Here is a 14,189-nt window from a genome sequence, read left to right as displayed (position 1 = left end):
GCTGATACCGACATCTGTAACCGTCTGGTCGTGGGTCGTCCAGAGTCGGAGAAAATTTGTTGCGGAGAGTAGTGGAGCGGACCCGTGGCTATCATCAGGATGTGCTACGTGGAGTCTGCCACGGGGAGCGGAGCGACGTCCGTTGTCGTGACTTGTCAGAGAATGGAAGAATCGCGTGGTATCCATCGCAGGAAGTGGAGCAGGATCATGGTCATTATTACGGCCTGTCAGGGAGTGATGGGGCCGCGTGGAATCCGTCGCAGGAGGTGGAGCAGAGTCATGGACGTTGCTGCGGCCTGCCAGGGGGTCCAGGCCTATCGGTCGGAGTTCAGCTGGGGTGTTTGATGGGGAGATATGACTGGCTACCCGTCTGAGAGGAGCTTGGAGCATGGCTCTCGTAGGAGCCCGGATGGAGTCTTCTTTCCATTGAAGTCGGGGATGAAATCCGGCTCTCGTAGGAGCCCAGGCGAAGTCCACCTGCAGCTCGAGTCATGGGCAGAGTCCGGCTCCCGTAGGAGTCTGGACGGATTCCGTAGGAGCTCGGGCGAAGTCTACCTGTAATCACAGTCAGGGGTAAAGTCCGACTCCCGTAAGAGTCCGGACGAAGCTTACTTGCAATTAGAGTCAGGGACGAGGTCCGACTCCCTTAGGAGTCCGGATGAAGTTTACCTACAGCTCGAGTCGTGGGCAGAGTCTGGCTCCCGTAGGAGTCTGGGCGAAGCCTTTCTGCATTCGGAGTTGGGGACGAGATCCGGCTCCCATAGGAGCTCGGGCGAAGCCTACCTGTAATCACAATCAGGGGTGAAGTCCGGCTCCCGTAGGAGTCCGGACGAAGCTTACTTGCAATTAGAGTCAGGGATGAGGTCCGGCTCCCGTAGGAGTCCGGATGAAGTTTACCTGTAGCTCGAGTCATGGGCGGAGTCTGGCTCCCGTAGGAGTCCGGACGGAGCCTTTCTACATTCGGAGTTGGGGACGAGATCTGACTCCCGTAGGAGCTCAGGCGAAGCCTACCTGTAATCACAGTCAGGGATGAAGTCTGGCTCCCGTAGGAGTCCGGACGAAGCTTATTTGCAATTAGAGTCAGGGATGAGGTCCGGCTCCCGTAGGAGTCCGGACGAAGTTTACCTGCAGCTCGAGTTGTGGGCGGAGTCCAGCTCCTGTAGGAGTCCGGGCGAAGCCTTTTTGCATTCGGAGTTGGGGACGAGATCCGACTCCCGTAGGAGCTCGGGCGAAGCCTACCTGTAATCACAGTCAGGGGTGAAGTATGGCTCCCGTAGGAGTCCGGACGAAGCTTACTTGCAATTAGAGTCAGGGACGAGGTCCGGCTCCCGTAGGAGTCCGGACGAAGTTTACCTGCAGCTCGAGTCATGGGAGGAGTTCGGCTCCCGTAGGAGTCCGGACGGAGCCTTTCTGCATTCGAAGTTGGGGACGAGATCCGGCTCCCGTAGGAGTTCGGGCGAAGCCTACCTGTAATCATAGTCAGGGGTGAAGTCCGGCTCCCGTAGGAGTCCGGACGAAGCTTACTTGCAATTAGAGTCAGGGACGAGGTCCGGCTCCCGTAGGAGTCCGGACGAAGTTTACCTGCAGCTCGAGTCGTGGGCGGAGTCCGGCTCCCGTAGGAGTCCGGGCGAAGCCTTTCTGCATTCGGAGTTGAGGATGAGATTCGGCTCCCGTAGGAGCTCGGGCGAAGCCTACCTGTAATCACAGTCAGGGGTGAAGTCCGGCTCCCGTAGGAGTCCGGATGAAGCTTACTTGCAATTAGAGTCAGGGACGAGGTCCGGCTCCCGTAGGAGTCCGGACGAAGTTTACCTGCAGCTCGAGTCATGGGTGAAGTCCGGCTCCCGTAGGAGTCCGGACGGAGCCTTTCTGCATTCGGAGTTGGGGACGAGATCCGACTCCCGTAGGAGCTCGGGCGGAGCCTACCTGTAATCACAGTCAAGGGTGAAGTCCGACTCCCGTACGAGTCCGGACGAAGCTTACTTGCAATTAGAGTCAGGGACGAGGTCCGACTCTCGTAGGAGTCTGGATGAACTTTACCTGCAGCTCGAGTCGTGGGCGGAGTCCGACTCCTGTAGGAGTCCAGATGGAGCCTTTCTGCATTCAGAGTTGGGGACGAGATCCGGCTCCCGTAGGAGCTCGGGCGAAGCCTTCCTGTAATCACAGTCAGGGGTGAAGTCCGGCTCCCGTAGGAGTCCAGATGAAGCTTACTTGCAATTAGAGTCAGGGATGAGGTCTGGCTCTCGTAGGAGTCCGGACGAAGTTTACCTGCAGCTCGAGTCGTGGGCGGAGTCCGACTCCCGTAGCAGTCCGGGCGAAGCCTTTCTGCATTCGAAGTTGGGGACGAGATCTTGCTCCCGTAAGAGCTCGGGTGAAGCCTACCTGTAATCACAGTCAGGGGTGAAGTCCGGCTCCCGTAGGAGTCCGGACGAAGCTTACTTGCAATTAGAGTCAGGGATGAGGTCCGGCTCCCGTAGGAGTCCGGATGAAGTTTACCTGCAGCTCGAGTCGTGGGCGGAGTCCGGCTCCCGTAGGAGTCCGGACGGAGCCTTTCTGCATTCGAAGTTGGGGACGAGATCCAGCTCCCGTAGGAGCTCGGGCGAAGCCTACCTGTAATCACAGTCAAGGGTGAGGTCCGGCTCCCGTAGGAGTCTGGACGAAGCTTACTTGCAATTAGAGTCAGGGATGAGGTCCGGCTCCCGTAGGAGTCCGGATGAAGTTTACCTACAGCTCGAGTCGTGGGCAGAGTCTGGCTCCCGTAGGAGTCCGGACGAAGCCTTTCTGCATTCGGAGTTGGGGACGAGATCCGACTCCCGTAGGAGCTCGGGCGAAGCCTACCTGTAATCACAGTCAGGGGTGAAGTCCGGCTCCCGTAGGAGTCCGGATGAAGCTTACCTGCAATTAGAGTCAGGGACGAGGTCCGGCTCCCGTAGGAGTCCGGATGAAGTTTACCTGCAGCTCAAGTCATGGGCGGAGTCTGGCTCCCGTAGGAGTCCGGACGGAGCCTTTCTGCATTCGGAGTTGGGGACGAGATCCGGCTCTCGTAGGAGCTCGGGCGAAGCCTACCTGTAATCACAGTCAGGGGTGAAGTCCGGCTCTCGTAGGAGTCCGGACGAAGCTTACTTGCAATTAGAGTCAGGGACGAGGTCCAGCTCCTGTAGGAGTCTGGACGAAGTTTACCTGCAGCTCGAGTCATGGGCGGAGTCCGACTCCCGCAGGAGTCCAGATGGAGCCTTTCTGCATTCAGAGTTGGGGACGAGATCCGGCTCCCGTAGGAGCTCAGGCGAAGCCTACCTGTAATCACAGTCAGGGGTGAAGTCCGGCTCCCGTAGGAGTCTGGATGAAGCTTACTTGCAATTAGAGTCAGGGATGAGGTCTAGCTCCCGTAGGAGTCCGGACGAAGTTTACCTACAGCTCGAGTCGTGGGCGGAGTCCGGCTCCCGTAGGAGTCCGGGCGAAGCCTTTCTGCATTCGGAGTTGGGGACGAGATCCGGCTCCCGTAGGAGCTCGGGCGAAGCCTACCTGTAATCACAGTCAGGGGTGAAGTCCGACTCCCGTAGGAGTCCGGACGAAGCTTACTTGCAATTAGAGTCAGGGATGAGTTTTGGCTCCCGTAGGAGTCCGGACGAAGTTTATCTGCAGCTCGAGTCATGGGCGGAGTCTGGCTCCCGTAGGAGTTCGGACGGAGCCTTTCTGCATTCAGAGTTGGGGACGAGATCCAGCTCCCGTAGGAGCTCGGGCGAAGCCTACCTGTAATCACAGTCAGGGGTGAAGTCCGGCTCCCGTAGGAATCCGGATGAAGCTTACTTGCAATTAGAGTCAGAGACGAGGTCTGGCTCCCGTAGGAGTCCGGACGATGTTTACCTACAGCTCGAGTCATGGGCGGAGTTCGGCTCCCGTAGGAGTCCGGGCGAAGCCTTTCTGCATTCGGAGTTGGGGACGAGATCCGACTCCCGTAGGAGCTCGGGCGAAGCCTACCTGTAATCACAGTCAAGGGTGAAGTCCATCTCCCGTAGGAGTCTGGGTGAAGCCTTCCTGCAGTTGAGGTTGGGGATGATGTCCGGCTCCCGTAGGAGTCCAGACGAAGCCTGCCTGCAGCTGGAGTCGGAGACGAGATCTGCCTCCCGTAGGAGTTCGATCGAAGTCCACCTGCAATCAAGGTCAGGGATGAAGTCCGGCTCCCGTAGAAGTCCGGATGGAGTTTACCTGTAAGTGAGGTCGCGAGCGGAGCTTGGCTCCCGTAGTAGTCTGGGTGAAGCCTTCCAGCAGTTGAGGTTGGGGATGAAGTCCGGCTCCCGTAGGAGTCCGGACGAAGCCTGCCTGCAGCTGGAGTCGGAGATGAGATCTGGCTCCCGTAGGAGTCTGGACGTCACGAAGGATCCGATCGACGCTGGCGGGGTCCTGCTCGTCGACAAAACTTGGGAGTGTGGCGGAGGCTCGGCCGCCCGGGAGGTTTGAAGAGATGTTGCCGGAGGTCGAAAGTCAGTTGGATCCCCGGAGGGTTACTCCCATCACGAACTTCGGTTGGGGGGTATTTTATACCCAACACCAGTCCCCCTACTTCCGAGTTCGAATTTTGAATGAAAGAAGTATAGAGAAATTTTCACAGCCGAAGTTATCCCCTTGAATCCTGTGCACGGTCGCCCCCAGATATTTTGTCATTAAATGCGCGCGTGCTGGAGTCTTTTCGAATTGGGATGATTCGAAGGGACCTTTCGAAATTCCTGCTGGTATGTTGGCTCAGGTACGGTGCAATAATGGCCCCGTCAGCTGTCAGCCGCTTTTAGCCGCCCGCCATGGCGAGTGGGACACGTGTCGAGCGCGGGTCGACCTGGGGGATTCGCGATCATTATGGCACCGGATCCCAGGATCTATTTAAACCTGCCTTTCTGCCTAAAAAATCCTATCGGCATCCGCCTTTTCTCTGAGAGTCCTGACCCTCCTTGGCGTCTCCTTTGCCCTAGGCATCCTTCGAGTCATCCCTGTCCTCGCCCCTCTGCATCCTTCAGGGTGATCTAGGTTAGTCCCAGAACCTTCGCTTTTCTTCCTGCCACTTAGGGGCCTTTTCTCCTCCATTTTCTTCTGTTGCATTCCTCTAAGTTGGTCTCCCGCAACCTCTCGCCCCTTGTCCCGTCTATTTTCTTCGGAATCTTTAGGATCTTTATTTGAAGTCGTTCGAAATGTCTTCCGGCACCTCTGCCTCTAGCGATTTCGGGAGTTCTTCCGCCTCAGCCCCCCAGGAGCCCCATCCTGTAGACGAACCCACTCCTGGGATCGGGCTTCATCCGATTTTTGCATCGGGTGCTATTCCCTATTCCCTGACTCTGGATGAACTCCTACTGATAAGGGTTCAGTATGGAGTTCCTCCGGAGTATGACCTAGAGCTTCCTGGCCCCTCCGACCGGGCTAGCACTCCCCACCCGGTCATTTTTGCCGTATCAGGAGGCATTTCATGTCGGACTCCAGCTTCCGCTCCCATCCTTTGTCGTCGCCCTTTTCCGCTTCCTAGATATCTCTTTAGCTTCAGTTGCTCTGAATTCTTTTAGGTTTTTGATAGGGTTCCTCTCCCTTTGCCACGTAGTCGAGGTTCAGCCATCCCTCTCTCTATTTAGGCACTTCTATACCTTCAAACGTCACCCTTCGGTGAAGGACTGATGGTATTTCTCCCCTCAGTTTGGCAAGAAGGGGTTACTGAAAGGGGCTCCCTCTTCAATTACAACTGGAAGGGAAAATACCTCTTCATCCACTGTCCAACTTTGAGGCTGGGCCTGCCCCCTTGGGGCTCTCTGAGAGACTCTATCCGTCGGGCTCCCAGTCTGGGGGAGGACGATCTTCAGGCCGCCCGGAAGCTTCTTGACTATTCTGCTCCTTCCCTCCCAACCTTCTGAGAGAGTAATTTTTGTTCAACGTCGGCTTGAGGCCCCAGGATCCTGCGAGTACTCCATCTTTTTTTTTCTCTTCTTTTCTTTCGTCCTTCTTCTTTTTCTTGCTTTCTCTTCCCCCTTCTTTCCTTCTCTCTCTCTTTTTTTTCTCTCTCTCTTTTTTTTTTTTTTTGCATGTCACTTCTTCCTTTTTCACCCCACTACTGATTTTTGATTATCTTTTTTTTTTTTTTTTAAGAATGGATGCCGAAGCAGTACGGATGCTCGCCAGGGACCTCAAGGCCCATAAAAGAAAAGGTGTCGCGGCCTCCGGATTAGCGAAGAAGGCCAGGGTGGAGGAGATGAGCTCGACCGTGCCTGTCCAGGCGGCTCTTTCGATCGACGTTCCTTCGGCGCCGAACCAACGGCCCCCGAGCCTCTTCAAGGAGTCCGCCGACTGGGGCTCCCATTTCGGGGGTCCGTTCCACAGAGGCGCCCGGAGTCGAGAGGGGGATGAGGAGGAAGTCAGTGGCCCGCAGGGGGAGTAGCCGTCGAGCCATCGTTGAGGAGCCCTTTGGTTTGAAGAGGAGCTGGAGAATCCCTTCAATCACAGGGATTTGATCAAGCGGTTGATCGACGGCTGCATTCTGCCTAAAGTCGTCGAGAGGATCGATCGCGTCGATCCTGAGCAGCGGGTTTGGGACTCCCTAGGGTCCTTTCTCGAGGTAAACAAGTCTTCGTTTAATTAGCTTTCCGACCCTTGTTCTGATCCCCTAACCACCCTTGCAGATTGGGCACCAGCTCCTTGCCAACATCGAGGCGACGAACCGGGTGAGGAGAGATGCCATCCAGGCGGAGGAGCATCGCTGGGCTGAAGTCGCTCGCCTCAAAGAAAAGGCCGTTGAAGTTGTTGCCCTCCAGGAGGCCCTAGAGAAAGAAAAGCAGGCCCGGGAGGAAGAGAAGCAGACCTCGGAGGAGACAGTGAGAAAGGCGGAGGCCGAGGTCGCCAATTTGGTGGAGCAGATTCTGGTCCTGGTCTTGGAGGCCAGGGGTCTTGCGGTAGAGGAGTTCAAGGCCTCTGGGAGATGAGAGACCTAAACGTCCGATTCAGCCAAGAAGCATTCATCAAGGGGTTCGAGCTCTGTCAGGAGAAGGTGGCCAGAAAATTTCCCGAGCTCGACCTCAGCTTCTTGGGCGAGGAGTCTGAAGATGAGGTCGGTCCCTCTCCTGCCGCTACTGCTGCCGCAGCCCCCTTCCAGGGACACCGAGCTCCCCAACTCCTACTGCAGAGGTCTGAGACCTCCGACCTTATATATATATATATATTTTTTTTGTAATTTTTTCTTTTCTTTTTGTCTTTAAGAAATATTCACTCAATAAAGTCGAATTTCTTATCGTGGATGGCTTCTTCTTTCTTCCTTCCCCCTTTTTATTTTTCTTTCTGCAATGGGACGCACCTTGACGCTTCTGTCTCTCAATGGCAGTGTCCTGCCGAAGCACTTCTCCTGCCCCAGGGAATTCTGCTGAAGTCCACGATCCAGCGGCTGAAGAAGGAAGTTCTTCGATTGACAAAAGGGTCGAAGAAGATGGAAGGCAAGCTTCGCAAGTTAAGGGAGGGTTATTCCGAAGCCACCTCGGAGGCCACCCACTTTTGAAATCTCCATGTGAAGGGGATCATGGAATACAGCCGAAGGAAGGCGGACTTCGCGAGGGAGCTTAAGGAACACAAGAAGAGCGCCAGCGATCGAATCTTGGCCCAAGCTGCCAAGATCAGTTCTCTCAGGATGGAACTGTCAGCTGCGCAGGAGAGGATTGGCCAGCTGGAGGGAAGTTCGTCCCGGCTCTTGGCTCGGGCTGACGATGACCGGGAGTGGTCGAAGAAGGTCTCTGACCTTCAGCAGCAGCTTCAGGATGCCGAGGTGAGCTATGATGTGCATCGGGCCGGCTGGCGCAGGCAAGTGGATGAATATAAAGGGAGACTCAGGGTGCCGACCGACGAAGTCATCCGTCTTCAAGGGCAGCTGGCCGACAGGGCCCAGCTCGCTTTTTCTCAGGATTCCAATGAACTCCAGTCCCTAAGAAGAACTATCGAGGGGCTTTCTGTCGCCCTTGGGGAGAGAACGGCTGAGCTGCAGTAATTGAAGATTCAGCTGGCATGCGAGCAGCAGGCCGTCAAGGACGCAGAGGCAGAATTCGAGGTCCTGAGAAAGAGGCATCGAGAGGTAGAGAACGAAAGCCAGCGACTCCATCGGGCGCTCCAGGATGCGCTGCTGAAAAAGAGAGAGCTAAAAGAGGAAGTTGAGAATCTGAGGCAGTCTTGGATAAGGGGTGAAGCAGATAACTCGAGGTCGGAAGGAGCAGGGCTTCCCTAGGGCCCTTTTTGGCCTCCCGTCTTTCCATGCATACATTTTCTCTTTTGTTGTTTTATCTTGCTTTTGTCATTTTGCTCTTCTTTCTTTAGCCTGCCGGGCTTTGTAGTGTATATTTCATGAATAAAATGAAAAAGGGATTTTGTGTTACCTCATCTGCATGTTGTATCAAGCTGTCATCCGCCGAATTCCTTGTCTTTAAGACTAGTCCGACGTCGATGTCGTCTGGAGGTACCCAATCATTGCCATGCCGATTTGCTTTTCTTGTCATCCGTGGCCATAGGCTCGAGCTTGGTGGTCCGGATTCCGCATCGCCTCGAAGGTGTCGCTGTTTTCTTGACCTATGTCGAGAGCTTTCTTAGGGGCCGGGGATGTTAGGTAGGAACTTCCCATCTTTGTTGAGATGAAGTTCCTTAGGTCCTTGGTGTGGTTTGTTTCCCGTCGGTTGTCGGCATAATTCATCGCTTTCCTTTTCAATTCTCCTCCTCTTTTCGAGTGAGGGTCCTCCCCTTGCTTTTTAAGGGGTCGCGTAGAAGTGTAGCGGTGCCATTGAGGAGACTTTTCCCCTTATCCAATTTCGTGGGGTAGCCGGGTCCTTGTTGTCATTAGGACAGGGTTCCCCCTCTGTCCTTGACGTGGTCAATCTCGGTTCGGGTTAGGATGAGGTTCCCATCCTGTTCCCAATGGGGCTGTGGGGGCACATAGGGGTCGTCGCAAGGGCCTCTCCCCCTATTCGGTCTAAAAGAATCAGGCCTTCGACTTTGCTCATGTCAGGGCGAGGTTCTCCTCCTGTCCCTAACATGCCTGTGGAGGCACATGTGGGCACTGTTTGGCCTCTCCCCCCATCCGATCTAAGAAGAACCGGGCCTTCGACTTTGCTCACATTAGGGCGAGGTCCTCCTCCTATCCCTGACGTGACCGTGGGGGCGCATAAGGGTGTTGTAGGGCCTCTCCCCCCATCCGGTCTAAAAGAACCGGGCCTTTGACTTTGCTCACATTAGGGCGAGGTTCTCCTCCTGTCCCTAATGTGGCTGTGGGGGTGTGTAAGGGCGTTGAAGGGCCTCTCCCCCCATGCGGTCTAAAAGAACCGGGCCTTTGACTTTGCTCACATTAGGACGAGGTTCTCCTCCTGTCCCTAACGTGGCTGTGGGGGCACGTAAGGGCATTGAAGGGCCTCTCCCCCCATCCGATCTAGGAGAACCGGGCCTTTGACTTTGCTTATGTTAGGGTGAGGTTCTCCTCCTGTCCCTAGCATGGCCGTGGGAGCGCTCAAGGGCCGTTATATGGGCCTCTCCCCCGGTCCAACCTTAAAATAATCGGACCTTCATTTTGCTCATGTTAGGATGAGTTTCTCCTCCTGTTCCTAACATGACCTTGTTATAATTGTTTGAAGGGGTCGCCCCCAATCGTAACAAGTCCGTGCCGAAAGGGAAAGACATGTAAAGTCGAAAGAAATTTCGATTCAAAGTAAAGTCATGAGTAGTACATTTATAGGTTTCCTGAGTTTCATGGTTGTGGAAGGTCTGCTCCTCCTTGAGGGCCTCCGGTGATGGAGTCGATGGTCGCGATTGGAGGTCGATCTCCGGGCTGCTCCTCCCTCCTTGGTGGCTCAGGTTGCGGCAGAGCCCTTGGCCAATCTTCTCTACCCTCAGGTCGGCGTCGAATGAACCTGTCGAGTCGGCCTCGCCGGATGAGCTCCTCGATCTCATCTCGGAGCTGGATGCATTCCTCCGTGTCGTGGCCATGGTCGCGATGGTAGAGACAGAACTTGTTGAGGTTGCACTTCCCGGGGTGTGTGCGCATCCTCCCTGGCCTAGGGAGCTGCTCCCTGACCTCCATCAGTACCTAGGTCTTCGAGGCATTGAGGGGGGCATAGTTGCAGAATCTTTCCGGTGGAGAACCCCATCGGACTCTGAGGTCTGGACTTCTCTGCCTATGTACCCGGGGAGGAGTATGGACACGCTTGTGTCCAGGAGGGGATCGAGAATGCGGTCGAGCTTCTCTCGGTCTTTTTTTGACTGCAGGCTTACTCGAGTCTCCCGCCTGCCGCTCTCTCTTAGTCTCCTCATCCTTCATTTTGAAGGCTTCCTCCGCTCGGGCGTACCCTTCAGCCTGAGCTAACAAATCAGCAAAATCCCTGGGGTACTTCTTCTCCAGGGAGAACAAAAGGTCATCCTTCTGAAGGCCGCCCTTCAGAGCGGCCATTGCTACCGATTGGTCCAAATTCCGGACCTCCAACGCCGCGACATTGAAATGGTTGATGTAGGCCCGGATGGACTCCCCCTCCTTCTGCTTGATATTAATGAGAGACTCCGAACCCTTCCGGAGGTGCTGGCTGCTGACGAAATGGGCCACAAATTGATGGCTCATCTGATCGAAGGAAAAGATGGTACCCGACTTCAGCGTCGAGTACCAGTTTCTTGCCGCTCCCTTCAAGGTGGACGGGAAGGCCCAGCACAAAATGGCGTCGGGTGTGCCATGAAGCAGCATCATCATCCGGAAGGCCTCCAGATGATCAACCGGGTCTGAAGTCCCATCGTAGCTTTCAAACTGGGAGAGTTTGAAGTTTGGCGGGATCGGTTCCTGCATGATCATTTGGGAAAAGGGGGGTCAGTGCAAATATCCTCACCATAGGCGGGGGGAGCATGGTGGAGTTCTTCGATCCGTCGGTTCATCTCCTAGAGTCTCCAGTCCAGAAAATCCTCCCGACTTCGGGTCTCGAGGGTCCTCTGACAGAATAGGGGCAGGGATCTTCCATGGGTGGAGTCGTGATCCGATTGAGGGCTCTCCACCCTCGAGTTCGTCTTCCCAGGAAAGATGGGGCGGCTGGCCCACGTGGCCCGCCCCACCGTCAGATTCTGGTGTTCCGGTGATGCTCTTTCCAGGTGTACTGATGCCTGCGGCTGCTACTGCTGCATGGCCTGCACAGCTTCAGTGAGGCCCCTGACCTGCTGTGCTAGCAGATCAAATTGCTCTGTGCCGATCGCTGTTGTCGGAGGAGGAGGAGGTGGCTGAAAAACTGGAGGTGAGACTGGAGCCTGAGATCTGGCTACGGAGGCTGTGGATCGTCGCGTGGATGCCTTACGGGGAGGCATCGGGCAAAGACCAAGTGGATGAAGGAGGAGAGGGCACCGAAACAATGCCCGGGGGCAGTCCCGTTGAGCGCTCCTTTAAGAACAAGGGTACTGCGAAGGCACACCCCTTCCTCTAGCGCCAATCCTGTTGGTGCAAAAATCTGCCTGTGCCGGAGAAGCTGATGTCGCAGTCGCCACTGGGACCTGCAAAAGAAGTCTAAACCGGAGGTGAGGTTGCTCCGGAAAGACCCTCCGACGCTCAAGTCAGTTCTCTGCCTCAACAAGAATGGAGTGCTCGAACAAAAATTTTAGCAGAATTTCTAGGTAATAATGAGAGCTTATAGAATAACGTATCTGGGGTCCCCTTTTTATAGGCGGAGAGGGCAGCAAGCTGATAGCGACATCTGTAACCATCTGGCTGTGGGCCGTCCAGAGTCGGGGGAAATTTGTTGCGGAGAGTAGTGGAGCAGACCCATGGCTATCATCGGGACGTGCCACGTGGAGTCTGCCACGGGGAGCGAAGCGGCGTCCGTTGTTGCGACTTGCCAGAGAATGGAAGAATCATGTGGTATCCATCGCAGGAAGTGGAGCAGGATCGTGGTCATTATTACGGCCTGTTAGGGAGTGATAGGGCCGCATGGAATCCATCGCAGGAGGTGGAGCAGAGTCGTGGCCGTTGCTGCGGCCTGCCAGGGGGTCCAGGCCTATCGGCCGGAGTTCGGCTGGGGTGTTTGATGGGGAGATGTGACTGGCTACCCATCTGAGAGGAGCTTGGAGCACGACTCTCGCAGGAGCCCGGATGGAGTCTTCTTTCCATTGAAGTCGGGGATGAAATTCGGCTCCCGTAGGAGCCCGGGCGAAGTCCACCTGCAGCTTGAGTCGTGGGCGGAGTCCGGCTCCCGTAGGAGTCTGGATGGATCCCGTAGGAGCTCGAGCGAAGTCTACCTGTAATCACAGTCAGGGGTGAAGTCCGGCTCCCGTAGGAGTCCGGACGAAGCTTACTTGTAATTAGAGTCAGGGATGAGGTTCGGCTCCCGTAAGAGTCCGGACGAAGTTTACCTGCAGCTCGAGTCGTGGGAGGAGTTTGGCTCCCGTAGGAGTCTGGATGGAGCCTTTCTGCATTCGGAGTTGGGGACGAGATCTGACTCCCGTAGGAGCTCAGGCGAAGCCTACCTGTAATCACAGTCAGAGGTGAAGTCCGACTCCCATAGGAGTCCGGACGAAGCTTACTTGCAATTAGAGTCAGGGACGAGGTCTGGCTCCCGTAGGAGTCTGGATGAAGTTTACCTGCAGCTCGAGTCATGGGCGGAGTCCGGCTCCCGTAGGAGTCCGGGCGAAGCCTTTCTGCATTCGAAGTTGGGGACGAGATCCGGCTCCCGTAGGAGCTCGGGTGAAGCCTACCTGTAATCACAGTCAGGGGTGAAGTCCGACTCCCGTAGGAGTCCAGACGAAGCTTACTTGCAATTAGAGTTAGGGATGAGGTCCGGCTCCCATAGGAGTCCGGACGAAGTATACCTACAGCTCGAGTCGTGGGCGGAGTCCAGCTCCCGTAGGAGTCCGGACGGAGCCTTTCTGCATTCAGAGTTGGGGACGAGATCTGGCTCCCATAGGAGCTCAGGCGAAGCCTACCTGTAATCACAGTCAGGGGTGAAGTCCGGCTCCCGTAGGAGTCCGGACGAAGCTTACTTGCAATTAGAGTCAGGGATGAGGTCCGACTCCCGTAGGAGTCCAGATGAAGTTTACCTGCAGCTCGAGTCGTGGGTGGAGTCTGGCTCCCGTAGGAGTCCGGGCGAAGCCTTTCTGCATTCTGAGTTGGGGACGAGATCCGGCTCCCATAGGAGCTCGGGCGAAGCCGACCTGTAATCATAGTCAGGGGTGAAGTCCGGCTCCCGTAGGAGTCCGGACGAAGCTTACTTGCAATTAGAGTCAGGGACGAGGTCCGGCTCCCGTAGGAGTCCGGACGAAGTTTACCTGCAGCTCGAGTCGTGGGCGGAGTCCGGCTCCCGTAGGAGTCCGGACAGAGCCTTTCTGCATTCGGAGTTGGAGACGAGATTCGGCTCCCGTAGGAGCTTGGGCGAAGCCTACCTGTAATCACAATCAGGGGTGAAGTCCGGCTCCCGTAGGAGTCCGAATGAAGCTTACTTGCAATTAAAGTCAGGGACGAGGTCCGGCTCCTGTAGGAGTCCGGACGAAGTTTACCTGCAACTCGAGTCGTGGGCGGAGTCCGGCTCCCGTAGGAGTCCGGCGAAGCCTTTCTGCATTCGGAGTTGGGGACGGGATCTGGCTCCCGTAGGAGCTCGGGCGAAGCCTACCTGTAATCACAGTCAGGAGTGAAGTCCAGCTCTCATAGGAGTCCAAACGAAGCTTACTTGCAATTAGAGTCAGGGACGAGGTCCGGCTCCCGTAAGAGTCCGGACGAAGTTTACCTGCAGCTCGAGACATGGGCAGAGTCCGGCTCCCGTAGGAGTCCGGACGGAGCCTTTCTGCATTCAGAGTTGGGGACGAGATCTAGCTCCCGTAGGAGCTCAGGTGAAGCCTACCTGTAATCACAGTCAAGGGTGAAGTCCGGCTCCCATAGGAGTCCGGACAAAGCTTACTTGCAATTAGAGTCAGGGATGAGGTCCGGCTCCCATAGGAGTCCGGACGAAGTTTACCTGCAGCTCGAGTCGTGGGTGGAGTCTGGCTCCCGTAGGAGTCCGGGCGAAGCCTTTCTGCATTTAGAGTTGGGGACGAGATCCGGCTCCCGTAGGAGCTCGAGCGAAGCCTACCTGTAATCACAGTCAGGGGTGAAGTCCGACTCCCGTAGGAGTCCGGGTGATGCCTTCTAGTAGTTGAGGTTGGGGACGAAGTCCGGCTCCCGTAGGAGTTCGGACAAAGCCTGCCTGCAA

This window comes from Elaeis guineensis, chromosome 4 (assembly GCF_000442705.2).
Source record: "Elaeis guineensis isolate ETL-2024a chromosome 4, EG11, whole genome shotgun sequence".
NCBI classification, from domain to species: Eukaryota; Viridiplantae; Streptophyta; class Magnoliopsida; order Arecales; family Arecaceae; genus Elaeis; species Elaeis guineensis.
The sequence above is the reverse complement of the archived record's forward strand: the minus strand, read 5'-3'. Positions refer to the sequence as shown.